General features: G+C 38.0%; 1 long non-coding RNA gene across 1 annotated transcript; it reads right to left on the bottom strand.

The window, feature by feature from the left end:
* Positions 1-8,533: 8,533 nt before the first annotated feature.
* LOC145717744 (uncharacterized) lies at positions 8,534-20,621 on the bottom strand. Its single transcript, XR_014141127.1, has 2 exons — positions 20,195-20,621; positions 8,534-15,971 (listed from the first exon to the last, which is right to left on the bottom strand). It is a non-coding gene; the product is annotated as an uncharacterized LOC145717744 (long non-coding RNA).
* Positions 20,622-21,455: the final 834 nt, after the last annotated feature.

Genomic DNA, 21,455 nt, shown 5'->3' with positions numbered 1-21,455 from the left:
TCCTGAGATTAAGAATTCTTCATATCAGTGAGATCATATGAAACATGTCTTTCTCTGACTTATTTAGCTCAGCATAATACCCTCCAGTTCCATCCACGTCGTTGCAAATGGCAAGATTTCATTCCTTTTGATGGCTGCATAATATTCCATTGTATATATATACCACCTCTTCTTTATCCATGCATCTGTTGATGGACATCTTGGCTCTTTCCATAGTTTGGCTATTGTGGACATTGCTGCTATAAACATCGGGGTGCACATAACCCTTCGGACCACTGCATTTGTATCTTTGGGGTAAATACCCAGTAGTGTAATTGCTGGGTCATATGGTAGCTCTATTTTCAACTTTTTGAGGAACCTCCATACTGTTTTCCAGAGTGTTCAATGTAGTTTTGATTTGCATTTCCCTGATGATGGCTGATGTTGAGCATCTTTTCATGTGTCTGTTGGCCATTTGTATGTCTTCATGGAAAAATGTCTATTCATGTCTTCTGTCCATTTTTTAATTGGATTATTTGTATTGGGGGTGTTGAGTTTTATAAGTTCTTAATAGATTTTGGATACTAACCCTTTATCAGATATGTCATCTGCAAATATCTTCTCCCATTCAGTAGGTTGCCTTTTAGTTTTGTTAATTGTTTCCTTCTCTATGCAGAAGCTGTTTATTTTGATGAAGTCCCAATAGTTAACTTGTATTTTTGTTTCCCTTGCCTCCAGAGACATATCTAGAAAGAATGCATGGTCCATCATGATGGCCCATGTCAAAGAGTTTACTGCCTGTGTTCTCCTCTAGAATTTTTATGGTTTCAGGTCTCACATTTAGGTCTTTCATACATTTTGAGTTTATTTTTGTGTATGGTATAAGAAAGTGGTCCAGTTTCATTCTTCTGCATGTTGCTGCTCAGCTTTCCCAACACCATTTGTTGAAGAGACTGTCCTTTTCCCATTGGATATTCTTTCCTGCTTTGCTGAAAATTAAATGACCATATAATTGTGGGTTCATTTCTGGGTTTTCTATTTTGTCCTATTGATCTATGTGTCTATTTTTGTGCCAGAACCAAACTGTTTTGATCACTACAGTTTGTAATTTAACGTGAAGTCCAGAATTGTGATGCCTCCAGCTTTGCTTTTTTTTCTCAAGGTTGCAGGGGCTATTCAGGGTCCTTTGTGGTTGCATATAAATTTTAGGGTGGTTTGTTCTAGCTCTGTGAAAAATGCTAGTGGTATTTTGATAGGAACTGCATGAAATGTATAAACTGCTTTGGGTAATATAGACATTTTAACAATGTTTGTTCTTACAACCCATGAGCATGGAATGTTTTTCCATTTCTTTGTGTCCTCTCCAATTTATTTCGTAAGTGTTCTATAGTTTCCAGAATACAGATCTTTTACCTCTTTGGTTGGGTTTATTCCTAGGTGTCTTATGGGTTTTGGTGCAATTGTAAATGGGACTGATAATTTAAATTCTCTTTCTGCTGCTTCATAATTGGTACAGATTTCTGTATGTTGATTTTGTATCCTGCAACTTCACTGAATTTGTGTAACAGTTCTAGCAATTCTTTGGTGGAGTCTTTTGGGTTTTCTACATAGAGTATCATGTTGTCTGCAAAGAGTGAAACTTTGACTTCTTCTTTGCCAATTTGGATGCCTTTTATTTCTTTGTGCTGTTTGATTGCTATGGCTAGGACTTTCAGTACTCTGTCTTGTTCCTGACAATAGAGGAATAGCTCTCAGTTTTTCCCCATTGAAGATGATGTTCACTGTGGGTTTTTCATATATGGCCTTTATTATATTGAGGAATGTTCTCTCTAAACTTATTTTGTTAAGGGTTTTTATCATGAATTGATGTTGTACATTGTCAAATGCTTTTTCTGCATCAATTTGAAAGATCATATGGTTCTCATCCTTTCTTTTATGAATGTGGTGTATCATGTTGATTGATTTGTGAATATTGAACCACCCTTGCAACCCAGGAATAAATGCCACTTGATCATGGTAAATGATTCTTTTAATGTATTGTTGGATTCAGCTTGCTAGTATTTTATTGAGAATTTTGGCATTCATGTTCATCAGGGATATTGGTCTGTAGTTCTCTTTTTTAGTGGAGTCTTTGGTTTGGATTCAGGGTAGTGCTGGCCTCATAGAATGGATTTGCGAGTTTTCCTTCCTTTTCTGTTTTTTTGGACTAGTTTGAGAATAGGTTTTAACTCATCTTTAAATAGTTCATAGGATTCACCTGTGAAGCCATCTGGCCCTGGACTTCTCTTTTCTGGGAGTTTTTTTTATGACTGATTCAATTTCCTTGCTGGTTATTGGTCTGTTCAAGTTTTCTATTTCTTCCTGTTTCAGTTTTGGTAATTTATATGTTTCTAGGAATTTATCCATTTATTCTAGGTTGTCCAATTTTTTGGCATATAGTTTTTCATAATATTCTCTCATACTTGTTTGTATTTCTGTGGTGTTGGTTGTTATTTCTCCTCTCTCATTTGTGATTTTCCTTATTTGGGACCTTTCTTCTTTTTGAGAAGTCTGGCTAGAGGTTTATCATTTTTATTAATTTTTTCAAAGAACCAGCTCCTGGCTTCATTGATTTGTTCTATTGTGGGGTATTTTTTAGTTTCTATCTCACTTATTTCTGCTCTAATCTTTATTCTTTCCTTCCTTCTGCTGGCTTTAGGCTTTATTTGCCATTCTTTTTCTAGTTCCTTTAGGTGTAAGGTTAGATTATTTGAGATTTTTCTTGCTTCTTAAGGTAGGCCTGTATTGCTATATACTTCCCTCTTAGGACCACTTTTGCTGCACCCCAAAGGTTTTGGCTATTGTGTTTTCATTTTCATTTGTTTCCAGGTATTTTTTCTTTCTTCTTTGATTTCCTGGTTGACCCATTCATTGTTTAGTAGCATGTTGTTTAACCTGCATGTATTTGTGGTCTTTCCAGACTTTTTCTTGTGGTTGACCAAGTTTCTTAGTGTTGTAATCAGAAAACATGCATGGTATGATCTCAATCTTTTTGTATTTGTTGAGACCTGATTTCTGACCTAGTATGTGATCTATTCTGGAGAATGTCCCATGTGCACATGAAAAGAATATGTATCTGCTCCTTTAGGATGGAATGTTCCTAATATATCTGTTAAGTCCATCTGGTCCAGTGTGTCATTCAAAGCCATGATTTCCTTGTCGATTTTCTGTTTGGATGATCTGTCCATTGATGTAAGTGGGGTGCTAAAGTCCCCTACTATTTTTGCATTATTATTATTAGTTCCTTTATGTTTGTCATTGTTTTATATTTGGATGCTCCCATGTTGGGTGCATAAATATTTACAATTGTAATATCTTCTTGTTGGATTTGTCTCTTCTTGCAGTCTTTGTTTTAAAGTCCAATTTGTCCAATATATGTATTTCTACTCTGGCTTTCTGTCTTTTTTTTTTTTTTTGAGAGAGAGAGAGAGAGTTGGGGAGGAACAGAGGGAAAGGGAGAAAGAATCTTAGGCAGTCTCCATGCATGTGGAGCACAACATGGAACTCAATCTCACAACCCTGAGATCATGACCTGAGCTGAAATTAAGAGTTGGACACTTAACCAACTAAGCCTTCCAGGCACACCATACTCTGGCTTTCTTTGACATCCATTTGCATGGTAAATGTTTCTCCACCCCCTCACTTTCAGGCTCCAGATGTCTTTAGGTCTAAAATGAGTCTCTTGTATGCAGTATATAAATGGGTCTTTTTTTTTAATGCATTCTGACACCCTATATCTTTTGATTGGAGCATTTAGTCCATTTACAAAGTAATTATTGATAGATATGTATTTATTGCCATTTTATTACTCTTTTATCATTGTTTCTAGAGAATTTATCTGATCCTTTTTTGTCTTTATCATTTTGGGTCTCTCCTTTCCACTCAAAGAATCCCCTTTAATATTTCTTATAGTTATGATCTCCTTTGGTTTTTGTTTGTCTCGGAAACTCTCTCTCCTTCTATTCTGAATGATAGCCTTGCTGGATAGAGTTTCCTGGGTGCAGATTTTTTCCATTCAGCATGTTGAACATATCATGCCACTCTCTCCTGGCTTGCCAAGTTTCTGTTGAGAAATCTCCAGCTAGTCTTATGGGTTTTCCTTTGTAAGTTAAGGACTTCTTTTGTCTTGCTGCTTTTAAGACTTTTTTCTTTATCACTATATTTTGCAAATTTAATTACAATATGTCATGGTGTTGGTCTGCTTTTGTCGATTTTGATGGGAGTTCCCTGTGTCTCCTAGATTTGGATGTCCATTTCCTTCCCCAGATTAGGGAAGTTTTAAGCTATTATTCCCTCAAATAAACCTGCTCCCTTTTTTCTCCCCTTCTTCTGGGACTCCTATAATACAAATGTTATTATGTTTGATGAAGTCACTGAGTTCCCTAAGTCTATTCTCGTATACCATAATTTTTCTATCTTTTGTTCAGCTTCAATATTTTCCATTATTTTGTCTTCAATATCACTAATTCATTCCTCTGCTTCTTCCAGCCTGTTATTCATTGTATCAAGCTGGTTTCCAATCTCATTTATTTCATTCTTCATCTCTTACTGATTTTTTTTAACTATTTATCTCTCTGATAAGGGTTTCACTGATACCTTCTATTCTTTTCTCAAGCCCAGTGAGCATCCTTATGATTGTTGCTTTAAATTATCCATCAGGTCATGTTACTTATATTTGTTTCACTTACATCTCTGGTAGTGATCTTATCTTTTTCATTTGGGACAAATTCCTCCATCTTGGCATTTTTGTCTAAGTCTCTGCCTTCTTCTCTGTGTTAGAAAAGCCAGTTATGTCTCCTGCTCTTGAAAGTAATGGCCTTATGAAGAAGAGGTCCTATAGTGTCCAGGCCCTGGAGCTTCAGGGATTAACTCTGGTGTGTGTAGTATGTGCTCTGCTGTTGTGTTTTGGCTGCTCTATCCTTCAAGCCAGTCATGTACAAAGGTTCTCCTGGCCTGCAGTGGGCAGTGTTTGGTCCCTGGCCTGAATGTGGTGAGTTTTAACTATGTCTGCTCTGGTCTGCTTGTGAAATGAGATCTGTCACCACCTCCACCAGAACTGAGGCCCTGCAGAACTCTCTGGATGGGAGAGATGGTGTGGGCAGCGGTTTGAGCTGGTCTTCTGGAGGAGGGGTCTGCCATGCTGGGACTGAGACAAGCTTGACTAAAAAGGGCAGTCCTGCCAGAGTGAAGGGGTATGGGGCTTGGTGTAAGCAAGTTAGGAGCCTGTGTCATTGCTGCACTTGTTCCTGCCAGTGGCTCTGTGTTTATGCTGAGGGGCAGGGGGGAAATGGCACCAACCAACTCCTTTGTTTCCAGAGAGGTTCCCTGAGAGTTTCCAGGAAGAGCAAATAATCTCCTTGTGTGTCCCAGGTGTTTTTCAGATCATGTTTCTAAGCTATCTGCCCCCAGGTTGTTTGCCAACATTCTCTCCAGGAGTAGGGTAGTGCCCTCTAGGCTCCATCCCATCCAAACCCACTGACTTTTAAAACTCAGGCTTTAAGCTCACTGGTTGCAAAACTCATGAAATTCAGCCCCTCTCACTTCCCAAGCCAATGTCTTTGAGGAAATGTTCTCCTTGTGCATTCCCCTGTGTGCTTCTCTCTCTCTCTCTCACCTTTCTCCCCAAATACAGCTCCCTTCCTTCTGCAGCACCTGTGATCCATTTCTACCCTAAGCCATCTCCACACTTCCTACCTTCTTCGATGTGGCCTCTTTTCTCCCTTTAGTTGTGGAGTTTGTTCTGTGAGTCTTCAGGTTGATTTGTGGAGTATTTAGGATGATTGATAATTATCTAGTTGTGTTCATGGGAGAAGACAAGCCCAGGGTCCTCCTACTCTGCTGCCATCTTCCCCAACCCTCTCTACTTTTACATTTATTAGAAAATATTTTTTATTGAAGTATAATTGACATACAATATCCTATTAGTTTCAAGTGTATATGATAGTGATGCAAAATTTTCATACATTATGAAATAATCCCCACAATAAGTCGTTACTCTGTCACCATACAAAGTTATTATAATATTATTGACTATATTCTCTGTGCTGTACATTATACATCCCCATGACTTATTTACTTTATAATTGGAAGTTGTACCTCTTAATCCACTTCACCTATTTTGCCTACCTCAATGCCTCCGCACTCTAGTAACCAACAATTTGTTTCATATACCTATGAGTTCCGCCTCTGTGTTGTTTGTTCATTTGTTTTCTCTTGGGATTTCACAAATAAGTGAGATCATAGGATAATTGTCTTTCTCTGTCTGATTTATTTCACTTAGTATAATATCCTCTAGGTCAATCCATGTAGTCACACATGGTAAAATTTCATTCATTTTTTGTGGCTGAGTGATATTCCAATGTGTGTGTGTGTGTTTGCGTGTGTGTGTACCCAATCTTCTTTGTACATTCATCTATCAATGGATACATGTTGCCTCCATATCTTGGCTATTGTAAATAATGATGCAATGAACATAGGTGTGCAATACCTCTTCAGTTTGGTGTTTGCATTTCCTTTGGATAAATATCCAGAAGTAGAACTTCCCTGATGATTACTGGTATTGAGCATCTTCATGTACCTGTTGGCCATCTGTATATCTTCTCTTGAAAAATGTCTATTCAAGTCCTCTGCTTAATTTTTAATTAGGTTATTTGCTTTTTAATTAAGTTATGTAAATTTGTTATATATTTGGAATATTAATCTCTTATCAGATGTTTGATTTGCAAATATCTCTTCCCATTCAGTAGATTACTTCTTCATTTCATTGATCATTTCCTTCTTTTTGCAAAGCCTTTTTAGCTTGATGTAACCCATTTGTTTATTTTAGTTTTTATTGCCTTTGCCTGAGAAGACTGGTCCAAAAAAATATTCCTAAGGCCAATGTCAAAGAGCTTACTATCTATGGTTCCTGGGAAGTTTTATGGTTTCATGTCTTACATTCAAACCTTTAGTCCATTTTGAATTTATGTTTCTGTACGGTGTAAGATAGTGGTTCAGTTTCATTCTTTTGCATGTAGCTGTTCAGTTTTCCCAAAACCATTTATTGAAAAGACTATCTTTTTCCCATTGTATATTTCTGCCTCCTTTGTCATAGATCAATTGATCATAAATGCATGGGGTTTTTTTTCTGGGCTCTCTATTCTATCCCATTAATCTATATGTCTGTTTTTGTACCAGTATCATACTGTTTCTATACTGTATCATACTGATTACTATAGCTTTGTAGTATAGTTTGAAATCAGTGTGATAATTCCAGCTTTGTTCTTTCTCCAGATTGCTTTGACTATTCAAAATAAGGAAATCATGGGACACCTGGGTGGCTCAGTTGGTTAAGTGTCTGTCTTCGGCTCAGGTCATGATCCCAGGTCCTGGGATTGAGTCCTGCTTGGGTCTCCTTGGTCAGCGGGCAGCCTGCTTCTCCCTCTGCCTGTGCTCTTGCACTCTCTCGCTCTCCCTCTCTCTGACAAATAAATAAAATCTTTTTAAAAAATAAGAAAATCTTGCCATTTGCGAGAACATGGATGGACCTTGAAGGCATTGTGCTAAGTGAAACAAGTCAGACCGAGAAAGACAAATATCAAATGATCTCATTTATATGTGGCATGTAAAAAAAAGGAGTTCAAGGATAGAAAACAAATCGGTGATTGCCAGAGGCAGGCAGTGGGGGTAGGTGAAATGGGTGAAGGGAATCAAAAGGTACAATTTTCCAGTTATAAAACAAATTAGTCATGGGGATGTAACGTATAGCATGGTGATTATAGTTAATAATGCTATATTGCATATTTGAAAGTTGCTAAAATCGTAGATCTTAAAAATCCTCATCTCAACAAAACAAAATTTTGTAACTATGTATGGGCAATAGAGGTTAGCTAAACTTACTGTGGTGATCATTTTACAATATATACAAATATGGAATCATTATGTTGTACACTTGAACTGTAATGTAATGTCGTGTCAATTATGCTTCAGTAAAAAGTAAATCATTTTGTAAAAGAAAGAATGAATAAAAAAGTTATGGTTTTTTTAAAAGATTTTATTTATTTGACAGAGAGAGAGCACAAGCAGGGGGATCAGCAGAGGGAGAGGGAGAAGCAGGCTGGGATCATGACCCAAGCCCAAGGCAGATGTTTAACTGACTGAACCACCCAGGCACCCCAAGTTTTTACAAAGTCAAGAGATGCCAGTTCTGGCTTCTAATGAAAGATCTTTGGGTTAGAATGATCATGAAGCTTTGGCTCCCTAACAAATGTTAATGATATCTCAGGTCACATTGATATGAGAAAGCTGAACTGAGAGAACATTTGCCATATGATAATTTTTGGCTTAAAAATGGAACATTAGGGTGCCTGGGTGGCTCAGTCAGCTAAGCGTCTGCCTTTGGCTCAGGTCATGAGCCCAGGGTGCTGGGATCGAATCCCACATGGGGATCCCTGCTCATTGGAGAGTCTGCTTCTCCCTCTGCCTCTCTCTCTGTCTCTCATGAATAAATAAATAAAATCTTTTTTAAAAAAATAAGACATTAAAAACATGCCCACAGTGCAAAAGAATGAACTTGGACCTCTATATCACCTCATATACAAAAATTAATTCAAAATGGATAAAAGATCTAAATGTAAGCGCTTAAACTATAAAACTCTTAGAAGAAAACATAGGTGTAAATCTTCATGACTTTGGTTATTAAGGCAATAGTTTCTTAGATATGACATCAAAAGCACAAGCAACAAAAGAAAAAATAGATAAAGTGTACATCATGAAAATTAAAATCTTTTGCACATCAAAGGACACCATTAAGACTGTGAAAAGACTATGCACAGAATGGAAGAGTATTTTGCAAATCATGTATCTACTAAGGTCTTGTATCCACAATATGTAAAGCATTCTTACAACTCAATAAAATAACAAATAGACAAATTTTTAAATGGACAAAAGATTTTAATAGAAATTTCCCCCATAGAAGATATGCAAATGGCCAATATGCATGTAAGACACCTCAATGTCATTAGTCCTTAGGAAACTGCAAATCCAAAACATAATGTAATACCACTTCACCCCTACTAGGACAGTGACAATTAAAAAAGAGAAGAAGGGCGCCTGGGTGGCTCAGTTGGTTAAGCGACTGCCTTCAGCTCAGGTCATGATGCTGGACTCCCAGGATCGAGTCCTGCATCGAGTCCCGCCCGCATCGGGCTCCCTGCTCGGCAGGGAGTCTGCTTCTCCCTCTGACCCTCCCCCCTCTCATGCTCTCTCTCTCTCTCATTCTCTCTCTCAAATAAATAAATAAAATCTTTAAAAAAAAAGAGAGAAGAAAATAACAAGTGTTGACAAAAATGTGGAGAAATTGGAACCCTCATAAATTGCTAGGGAAAATGTTAAATCATGCAGGTGTTGTGGAAAACAGTCTGACAGTTCTTCAAATGGTTAAACAGTGTTACCAACATGACCCAGAAATTCCACTATTAGAGAAAAGAGAACACATCTCCACACAAAAACTTGTACCTACATGTTCATAGCACCATATTCACAAAAGCCATAAAGTGGAAACAACATAAATGTCCATCAACTGGCAAATGGATAAACAAAATGTGGCATATTCATACAATAGAATATTATTCAATCATATAAAGAAATAAAGTATTGATACATGCTACTGCATGAATTGACCTTGAAAATATTAAACTAAATCAAAGAATCTAGCCACAAACAACCACACATTGTATAATTTGATTTATATAACATGATCAGAATAAGCAAATCTTTAGAGACAGAAAATGAATTAGTGGTTGCCAGTGGCAGGTTCGGGGGTTGGGAGATTATGGCTAAAGAATGCAGAGTTTCTTTTTGGGGTAACAAAAGTGTTCTAAATGTGATTGTGATGATGGATGCATGCACAACTCTGTGAATATACTAAAAGTCATTAGACTATATACTTTAAATGTGTGAATTGTACGATACATGAATTATATCTCAATAAATCTATTTAGAAAACATGCTCACAAATAATCAAAATTGAGACTCTGAGAAACTACAGATAAACAATCCTCCAATACCAACAGACACATGAAAAGATGCTCAATAGCACTCATCATCAGGGAAATACAAATCAAAACTATGATGAGATTATGTGAGAACCTCACAGCTGTCAGAATGGTTAAAGTCAACAACACAGGAAACAAGTGTTGGGGAGGATGCAGAGAAAAAGGAACCCTCTTACACAGTTGGTGGGAATGCAAACTGGTGGAGCCACTCTGGAAAACAGTATGGATGTTCCTCAAAAACAATATGGAGGTAACTCAAAAAGTTAAAAATAGAACTACCCTATGATTCAGCAATTGCACTACTAGGTATTTACACATGGAATAAAAAATAGTAATTCAAAGGAATATAGGCACGCCAATGTTTATAGCAACATTATCAACAATAGCCAAATTATGGAAAGAGCCCAAACGTCCATCAACAGACGAATGGATAAAGAAGAGGTGGTATATATATAACTCAGCCATCAAAAAGAATGAAATCTCACCATTTGCAATGATGTGGATGGAGCTGGAGAGTATAATGCTAAGTGAAATAAGTCAGTCAGAGAAAGACAAATACCATATGATTTCACTCATATGTGGAATTTAAGAAACAAAATGAACCAACAAATGCAAAAATAAAGAAACAGTGAGGCAAACAAAGAAACAGACTCTTAACCTTAGAAAACACATTGACGGTTACCAGAGGGGAGGTGGATGGGGGATGAGTTAGATAGCTGCTGGGGATTAAGGAGTGATGAGTACTGGGTGTTGTATGGAAGTGTTGAATCACTATATTGTACACCTGAAACTAATATTACACTGTATGTTAACTAACGAATTAAAATAAAAACCTTGGGAATAAAGAAAGTATATGTTTAACTTTATAAGAATATGATAGTTTTCTAAGGCAATTGTGCCATTTTATTTTGCCATCAGCAAGTTCTGAGATTTCAAATTGCTCCACATTCTCACCAACATTTGGTAGTATCATTATGTAAAAATTTTATATATTTTAGTTGGTGTGTTGTTTTTGTGATTTTTTTCCCCTTCATCTAAGGAGTAAATGACATTGAACCTCTTTTCATGTGTTTATTGGTCATTTATATCTTCTTTTGTAAAGTATATGTTCAAGTCTTTTGCCTATTTCTAATTGGGTTTGTTTGTATTTTTTACATTTTTTATTTTTAAGAGTTCTTTATGTATTCTAGATATCTGAACTTTGTAATATATATGCATTGTGACTATTTTCTCCCTAGTCCATGGCTTGTATTTTCATTTTCATAATAATGTCTTTGATGTGCAGAAGTTTTTAATGTTGATGAAGTTCAATTTATCAATTTTTCCTTTCATGTTTTTTTTTCTGTTCTAGGAAATATTTGCCTAACTCAAGATCATGAAACTATTCTTCCACATTTTCTTCTTTATGTTCCATAGTTTTAGCATTTATGTTTATGTCTATGATTCATCCTAAATTAAATTTTGTGTATGGTCTGAGGTAGAGTTTGATGTTCATTTTCTTCAATATTCAGTGGTTTATGAGACTTACTTTACCTATTTAATGGCTTTGGTGACTTTAGAAAAAGTTAATTGAAGTAATCAAGGCAGTATGGTATTGGAAGGAGGATAGACACTTAAAAAATGGAACTGAATTAAAAAGTAAGAAATAGACCCATGCAAATATGTCCAAATGATTTTTGACAAAGGTGGAAAGGCAATTCAATGGAGTAAGGATAGTCTTTCAAGCAGTTGTCCTGGGACAACTGGACATCCATAGGCAAAAATATGAACTCCAACCTACATCTCACACCTTATCAAAAAATCACTCAAAATGGATAATGAACTTTAATGTAAAACATGAAACTATAAAACTGTTAGATAAAACATGCAAAAATACTTGGGGTATAGGCCTGGGCAAAGAGTTCTTAGACTTAAAACCCAAAGCACAGGCAACCAAAAAAACATTGATAAATTGGACCTCATTAAAAGTCAAAACTTTTATCTTATGGAATACTCAAGAGAATGAAAAAGACAAAAACAGAAAGGGGAGAAAATATTTGTAAACCAAATATCCAACAAAGAATTATTATCTTAGGTATATAAAGAGCTCTCATATGGAATATAAGAAACAGTGCAGAGAATCATAAGGGAAGGGAGGGAAAACTGAGTGGGAAGAAATCAGAGAGGGAGACAAACCATGAGAGACTCTTAACTCTGGGAAACAAACTGAGGGTTGCTGAAGGGGAGGTGGGTGGGGCGATGGGATAATTGGGTGATGGGCATTAAGGAGAGCATGTGATGTGATGAGAACTGGGTGTTATTCGCAACTGATGAATTGTTGAACACTACATCTGAAACTAATGATGTACTATGTGTTGGCTAATTGAATTTAAATTAAAAAAATTGAAAAAATAAAGAGCTCTCAAAACTCAATGATTAAAAAAAAAAGAAACCAATCCAAGCAGAAAATGGGCAAAACACAAAAAGAGACATTCCATTGAAGTTAATATACAGATAGCAAATAAGCACATGAAAATTTGCTCAATATCATTAGTCATCAGGAAAAGGCAAATTAAAACCACAATGAGATATCACTATAGACCTATCAGAACAGCTGAAATAAAAAATACTGGCAACAAACAGACACATGAAAAAATGCTCCACATCACTCGGCATCAGGGAAATACAAATCAAAACCACAATGAGATACCGCCTCACACCAGTCAGAATGGCTAAAATTAACAGGTCAGGAAACGACAGATGTTGGTGAGGATGCGGAGAAAGGGGAACCCTCCTACACTGTTGGTGGGAATGCAAGCTGGTGCAGCCACTCTGGAAAACAGTATGGAGGTTCCTCAAAAAGTTGAAAATAGAGCTACCCTATGACCCAGCAATTGCACTACTATTTACCCCAAAGATACAAATGTAGTGATCCAAAGGGGTACGTGCACCCCAATGTTTATAGCAGCAAAGTCCACAATAGCCAAACTATGGAAAGAGCCTAGATGTCCATCGACAGATGAATGGATAAAGAAGATGTGCTACATATATACATGGAATATTATGCAGCCATCAAAAAGACACGAAATCTTGCCATTTGCAATGATGTGGATGGAACTAGAAGGTATTATGCTAAGCAAAGTAAGTCAATCAGAGAAAGACAATTATGATATGATCTCGCTGATATGTGGAATTTGAGAAACAAGGCAGAGGATCATGGGGGAAGAGAGGAAAAAATGAAACGGGACGAAACCAGAGAGGGAGACAAACCATAAGAGACTCTTAATCTCAGGAAACAAACTAAGGGTTGCTGGAGTGAGGGGGGTGGGAGGGATGGGGTGGCTGGGAGATGGACATTGGAGAGGGTATGTGCTATGGTGAGCACTGTGAATTGTTTAAGACTGATGAATCTCAGACCTGTACCCCTGAAACAAATATTACATTATATGTTAATAAAAAAATAAAAAATAAAAATTATTGATTGATCAAGGCAAAAAAAAAAGTAATCTTGGGGCCCCTGGGCGGCCCAGTTGGTTAAATGTCCAACTCTTGGTTCCGGTTCACGTCATGATCTCAGGATCATGAGATCAAGCCCCTTGACAGGCTCCAAGCTCAGCGAGGAGTCTGCTAAAGTTTCTGTCTCCCTCTTCCTCTGCCCCTCCCTGTGCTTGCTCTCTCTCTCTCTCTTTCTCTCTCTAAAATAAATAAATAAATCTTAAAAGAAAAAAGTAATCTTGTGGGGCTATGTAGAAGGAAGCTGAGGCCTGGCTTATATAATTCCTTCCTTAGGAAACTTCTGGATTAAGCCTCATAGAGGCATACCTCATTTAACTGCATTTTGCAGATATTGTGCTGTTGTTTTTTTTAAATAAACTGAAGGTTAGTGGCAAAAAAAAAAAAATACTGGCAACACAAAATGTTGGAAAGGTTGCATACAAAATGGATCTCTCATACATTGCTGGTGAGAATGTAAAATGTTTCAGCCACACTGGAAAACACTTCGGTAGTTTCTTAAAATATTAAACATGTAACTACCATATAATCCAGCAATTATACTCCTGGGCATTTAGCCCAGAATAATTAAAACTTACGTTTACACAAAAACCTGTACATGAATGTTCACAGCAACTTTATTAACAGTAGAAAAATGCTGGAAACAGCCCAAATGTTCTTTGATGGGTTAATGGGTGAACAAACAAACAAACAAAATAAATAACAATAATAATAAATGACCATATATGTGTAGGTGTATTACTGGATTCTAATCTGTTCCATTGACTTATTTGTTTCTTACTCCAATATCACACTGTTTTGATAAGTGTAGCTTTACAGTAAGTCTTGAAACCAAGAAGTCTAAGTTCTATAGCCTTTTCCCTACTTTTAAAGATTTGCTGGAAACCCCAAGACATATGTTTACCATTCCAACATCTGCACAGTTTTGTCTTCTCTAATGCCTTGTTCCACAGATTTCAGCTGCTTAGCTACTCTGAACTCTGATCTTTGCCTCCTGAGTTTAGTGAGACTGCCAAGCTCATCTTGGAATCTAGCTCTCTATGTTGGGGTCAGAAAATTGACACCAGGCAAAGAATGGGGTGATCCTGGGGGGCTTACCTTGTGAGTTTCTCTTCTACTGTAGATCTCAGTTGTGTGCTGACTATTGTTCAATACCTGTAAACAGTTTCCTTGCATATTTTATGAGGTGTAATGATTTTTGTAACAGCACGAGTGCGAGTCTAGTGCCATTAACAATATAGATTTATTCAACTTTTTTTTTTTTTTTGCTTAAATCATGCAGATTCAGCTTCTGTTGCATGCAACTAAGAGCCCTGACTGATGCAAGCTGTTACTTTATTTCAGGCTTATGATAGTGTGCTTAGCATTTATCATGTGATTTAATCTTCATTTAGAGAACTCCTTCCTTGTAGAAATCAAAGCAATGGGGAAGAGACATTTTTCTCTAACAGTGGTAAGAACAGTAAGCAGGTTTCAGTGAGAAGAGTATTCTAGATGGATGAAGCATGTAAATGCACAAGAGAGTGAACATGACAAGAAATAAAGTTGAAATCTTTGGCATTGTCAAGGGAATAGTTCTGAGACCTTCATAAATTCTCCTAATCCAATAAAACCACTATACCATAGAATTTCCTCCATAAAATGCAGTAAAATACAATTGTTTATACAGTACACATTGTCTTAAATGCCTTTCCCATCCCTATTAACATAGGTACCACTAGGATAACCAACCTTCCCAGTTTAACTTAGAGTATCTCAGTTTTAGCAAAGTCTCACATCCCAGGGAAACTCTCAGTCTCATGCAAACTGGGATGGTTGGTCACCCTTTATTATAATGTGGCATCACTCACTTAGCTACAATTAATTGGCCTTGGATGGACACCAGACTCAAACTTCAATGATGAATCCTTCTCCCAGATGTATGGATATGGGACCATAGTGTCTATGGCAGCAACCTTACAGATTTTCTTTCAAGAGAAACCCTACTGTGAGCAGTGAAGTCAGACAATAGCCTCCAGGTATAGCACTTTTGGGATATTTTTGTATCATTTGATCCAAGGCCATTCCCATCCTAGGCATCTCCAGGCAATTTCTGAGCACAAAAGGGATACTAGGGCCATTTATGCCCAATGTGGGATTCTTATAATTAGCAATTTTTGCTCTAGAGTTCCCAGTAGGGCTGGCTGGGACTTCCATAGAGTTGCACTGCAAGCTGAGGCATTTCCTACCCATGTCTCCCTAATTTCTTCTCCTTTAACAAGTATGAGACCTGTACTGTGGTCTGAATTCTATCTCTGCCTACTCCTGCTCTTCCTCTTTATCTTCTTAATCATTACCCACAATAGATCTCTGGACTTGTAACTCCATCTTGGCATCTGCTTTTCAGAGGACCCAATGTGGCATAGTGTCTCTCTCCAGTGGTTGAAGCTGTAAGATGAAAATTTAGGAAGGTGTCAATAACCATACTTCCTATTGCATGGACTTGAGAAACAAAGGAAGCTTTTAAAGGAGATTGGGGGGAGGAGAGAGAAAGAGGAGAGATGGAGAAAGAGCGAGAGCAAGCACAAACGTACAGGGAGAATACAGATAAAAGAATGATAGAGCCATAATGGCATTTGAATACTTGGTTTTGACCATTCTTGAGGCCTAACTGTACCTTGCCCTTTCCAAATTTTGATTATTCCACTCCTTAAATTTTGTGAGACACACCATTATCTTTCCACAAACTTCTCCCTTTCACTTAAATTAGTTTCAGGTAATGAAACTAATTTGTCCCTTTCAACTAATGAAATACCTCTTCACTGCAAAAATTATTGTATAGGCTACTGAGTTTGTGCTGAGTCATATTTCTGTTTAGTCAGAAATATTCATACCTTGTTCATATCCTCTGACACAAATTAATATACTTTTCAGTTTTTACCAAATTTTTGTCCATTAGTAGATGAGGAGAATTTTTCATGGCCTAGATGATTTTTGAGTTTTAGCATTTATTTATTTCTGTATTTAATATATAGAATTGTTGTCATAGACCAAAGCCTCAGCCAAATTCAACATTGCACTATGCCCAGAATATTTATTTTCTGAATAAAAGTCACTTTTAGTTACATAATGAAGGTTACTTTTAATATGAATCTTTTTTTCTTCCTTTTCTTAATTATTTTTAACCTTTTCAAAGATCACTAGTAGCTGGTTCTTTTCAGGGCCACTTTGATAAATCAAAATTCAAAATCGCAATATACAATTTGAATCACTTTTCAACAACTCTTAAGGTTATGAACAAATTCGGAGAGCATGAAAGCCTCATTAAGGTGCTGATAAAACTAAGATATAGATGTTGGCCAAAGATGAGAGCTCCTACACATCGGTCTTATATAATAGTCCATGCAAGAATGGTGCTAATTTGGTCTAGGGCAGAGTTGTCAACTTACAGTCCACAGGTCAAATTCTACCTCTTGCCTGTTTTTGTAAGTAAAGTTTAATGGAATACATTCACACTCATAATTTAAGTGTTATCTGTGGCTGCTTTTGCTCAATGAAGATAGAATCAAGTAGTGAAAGACAGAGACTATATGTGTCCCACAAAGCCTAAAATATTTACTATCTAACCCTTTACAGAAAAAACTTGCCAACCCTTGGCGCAGGTGGAGACAAATAGATGAACAGATTATATTTTTGGAAGCAGAGCAGGAATAAGCCTGGTTTATTCTAGGAACATAAGGAAGGCCAGTGTGGCTAAAACATAAAAAGACCCAGATACTACTGGTTTTTGGATTTTTTTTAGCACATTTGTACCTATTGATTTTTATTCAGACATTAATTGACTCATTCAACAAATGTTCTTTAAGTTCCCACTCTGTGCTAGACAGTGTTAGCTACTTCACACGCACAAGCACATACAAATTGTAATAAGGGAAATCAACAAACAATTGTAACAGAATAGTAAGTGCTAACTACAAATGCAATTGATGCCAAGTGGAGGAAATTAACTTTTGTTTCACCACCCATTCAATATATATCTGATTTTCCAGGGTACCTTCCTGCAATTGTACCTGAACCACATCCTATCTGGTTGGTCATACCTCCCTTCCTTTAGTTACTAAAATGCATCATTATGATATTAATAATCATAGTCATAGCAGCCAATACTCACTGAGCATTTACTGTGTGTCAGACATGGCTAGGTACTCTATACACATTGTCTCATTTAATCATCACAACCCTATAATATAGATATTATTATTATGCCCATTTGTGAAATCAGTAATTGAGGGTCAGGGAGGTAAAGTCCTTTGCCCAAAGTCTCATGTGTGTCTCACAAAGTAGTACGTAGGACATTTATTTCCTTCCTCATCTACTCTGGCTTGCTGCTGATGCCTAATGTTATGATCATCGCTGCGTGATGGCATCACCTACCAAAGGCACCACTATCACTGCCAATACCCACCCAAGTCTTCTGTCTAGAGCATTACAGTTTGACTCCAGGGCATTGTCTCTTGAAGCTCTTAGTGTTGTTTTTCATAGATACCACATATCTGGGAACAGTGAACGTAATTTGTGAAAGAGTTCTTTGTAGTTTTTACTTGTGCTTTCATTATAGTTCCTGTCTTCAGATTTGGAGCCAGATTACCTAGGTTTGAATCTCAGCTCTGAAACTTAACTGCTCTGTGACCTTGGTAAAATTGCTTAACTTATCTGTGCCCCAATTTCCTTACCCTGAAAGCATGGATAATAATATTAACTACCTTAAGGGTTTGTTATAGAACACTTACCCCAGCATTTGGCATATAAGGCAGGTTTGATAAATTATACTTATTATTACTAAGGCAACTGGCTTCTTTTTCCAACCCTTAACAGGCTTTATCTATCAACCTCTTGCCTCTTTCTGGATACTTTCTATCTGTTGATTTCACTTTACCTTTATTGACCTTATTCACTCTAATTGCTACTATCATGCTCCTTCTTATTATAGGACCTTTGATCATGCCCTTTGATCATGTTTCTTCTGTCTGGAATGTTCCTTTTCCTGTGTGCCTGGCCAATTCCTATAAGTTCTTTAAGTTACTTAAGGGCATGGACTGTATCTGCTTTTTGTTTACCATTTTATACCCAGAGTTTAATATGCAGTAGGCACTCATTAATATTTGCATGAATACCAGCCTGAGTCTAGAATCTCACCTTAGTCAGTTATTCCTCTGTATATTAATTCACATCCTAGCTATAGCCTTTTTTTCTGTCTAATCACTGGTTCTAGACAATTTTCAACAAATATTCACTAAATACATACTATATGTTAGGGTCTGTGCTAGGGTCTTGGAAAATAAATTTGAAAAATGCAAATTTTTTTCTGGTCTCAAGAGACCACTTGTTCATGGAAGGACATAGGCTTGCAAAGGGAGAAGTTATAATCCAGAATGATAATTGCTATACTGGGGGCCTGTACTGGATCCATTGGGCATACTGAACCCATGGAAAAGAATAGAAATTTATCTTGGAAAACAGAGAATGATTCACTGAGCAGGTACTATCTAAAGTGAGTCAAAATAATGAGTAGCAGTTTTACAAAAGAACAAGTAAGGGTAGAGCGTATGACAGAAAGAATTCCAAGGCAAAAGTATGAAGGCATTTGCTTGTTTTGTTGATCCTGACTTCTACAGACCGTATCCTTTATCATCACCGTCTGACATTAGACCAATCATTTTTCATCTCTAATAACTGCAATACTGCTGTTTCCCATTTTTCAATGTCTGTACATTTTATTTGTTTGTTCTTGCTCTAGATTTTTTTCCCCTCTATCCTGGAATTCCATTGTACTTTTTGGTCCTTTTTGTAATATGTGTTGTTCTTGAATTTTTGCATGCACAGGATGTGCATTCCTAATGACTCGTTCCCTTCTAGTAATGTTCACTGTTCTAAGCACTGTATGTGGACTCTGGATTCAAATAGCTCAAATGAATTGGTGGGAGTCCAGCAGTGAGTAGTATGTGACTTAAGTTCAAGAAAGTGGTGCAAGGAAGTGGAAGAATTTTTGTTCCAGAAAACCTCAATAAGCAATTATAATTAGGTTTGTTCCAGAAAACCTCAATAAGCAACCTCGTAAGGGGGAAGACTCCGGAGGAGCACTGAAAAGGCAAAAAAGGAGACCCAGGTGTCACACGCAGTGTATTTGTATGGGTCTGTCTATTTTCCTCTCTGTGCCTGTGGCTCCAAATCTGTTAAGCCAAGGCAATGGACTAGAGCACCCCATCGCGACCCTTCTGAATCAGAGGTTCTAGCACGCCCCGGCAGCGGCTTCGGTCCAGGGCGCACAAGGCGCCCACCGCACAGGGCCGGAAGAAGTGGGGCGGGGCCTCTAGGCTGCTGGGCCCGAACGGACTGGGGGAGGGGAGCCCAGGGCCGATAGTCTGGGAAAAAGCAAAAGGCGGGCGCAAGGCGGCCTCCCAAGGCTCTCTTTGCTTACAGTTCCTCCCGTTTTGCTGAGTTGGGAGTCGCGACCTCCAGCACAGGTGGGTCCAGTCCCATGGATCGGGAAGGGGGGCCTTTGGTGGGTGCGGTGGTTGGGTTTTGCCCAGACGCTCGCTTTAAGGCCTGGCGCGGGGGCGAGGGGGACGGCTCCCACCGCGTCTGCTCAGCCCCAGGGCGGTGGTACTTACCTTCACCCCTGTAGAGGAGAAGGCCACTCGTGCCTTGCCGCAGGGCTGTCGTCACGGTTTATGCCAGTTGCGCGGCGGAGTCGGCCTGGAGATCAGTGCAGGGCCAGATGGGCCTAGCGCTCGGGAAGAGCCGGAGGAGCTGGAGCGAGCTCGCGTTGGGACTAACGCCCGGCGTGCATTGTTTCAAACTCGATCGGACTTCCCCGCCCTGGGTCCGTCACTGACTTGGTATCTAGCTTTCCAGAGAGTGCCTAACCTGTTCAAGCTTCACTGCTTGGCGGTGGAGTTTCGGAAGGTGGAACTCGGCTGTCCGCAAGACCTTGCAGCACTGACTCTCTTTCGTTCTAATATCCACTGGTGTTCTCTGCCCAGATTTTACCCTTTGTCTGCCCCTCCTGAGCAAGAATGCCTAGCAAGAGTCGGGAGTAACCGGGCAGGGCATTGGAAAAGTTAGTCGAGGAAGTGCTCTCCATAACTAAAACAACTCTGAAAAACCTTTCAAACATTTTTAACTACTAACTGACCCGAAAGCTGGAAAAAACGTTCATTCAGTGCCTTAGTTGAATGTCAGCTCTGAAGAATGCTTTTGTGAATGCTTTACTGTTAAAGATTTTAACCAGATGATTGACCAAAACATTATGTGTTGAATGAACATAGTACACTGCCCAGCAAAAGTTTCATCATAAAAGCCTTGGGTAATTTAACTGTTAACCAATCGCTGAAAGAAAAACTTCAGCTTTCATATGTAGGAACACTTGCATAATCCATTCCCAATAGCACTCTTACAGAGTTTTTTCTTAGCTAGTATTGCCCTTTCAGGAAGCACTATAGTAAAAATTACATACAGTTTATTTTACACTAACTATAAAGACAAAGAATTATCAACACTATGGACCAACATTGTGTCATTCCAATTCCACCTCATTATGGAACTGCTTACAGTGATAATCTTCACAACCATGAGAGGTGAATGTGTTTATTTGTCATCAGACTTAAAGGGGTTATACTCTACCTGGTAACTAGTATGATGAAGGGAATCTTCACTGGGTTCGTGGAGTCTGGGGGGGCATCCTTTGCATGCCCCATGTCATTCTTATTTCTGGGAAATCTGCACTGGGACAGATCACTTCCTGGTTTTGGTATCTGTAGCAGAAACCACAAGCAGTTCTGTATCTCTGCTTGTCAGCCTTGGGAGAAGCAATAAAATAGCCAGACTAACACTTGGTGTCTGTAGTGTTTCTGGCAGTTGTATTTTTTGCCT

The sequence above is a fragment of the Leptonychotes weddellii genome, chromosome X, assembly GCF_054177405.1.
Source record: "Leptonychotes weddellii isolate Sample4059 chromosome X, ASM5417740v2, whole genome shotgun sequence".
NCBI classification, from domain to species: Eukaryota; Metazoa; Chordata; class Mammalia; order Carnivora; family Phocidae; genus Leptonychotes; species Leptonychotes weddellii.
Note: the sequence above shows the minus strand (reverse complement) of the source record. Positions and strands in the feature narration are given on the sequence as shown.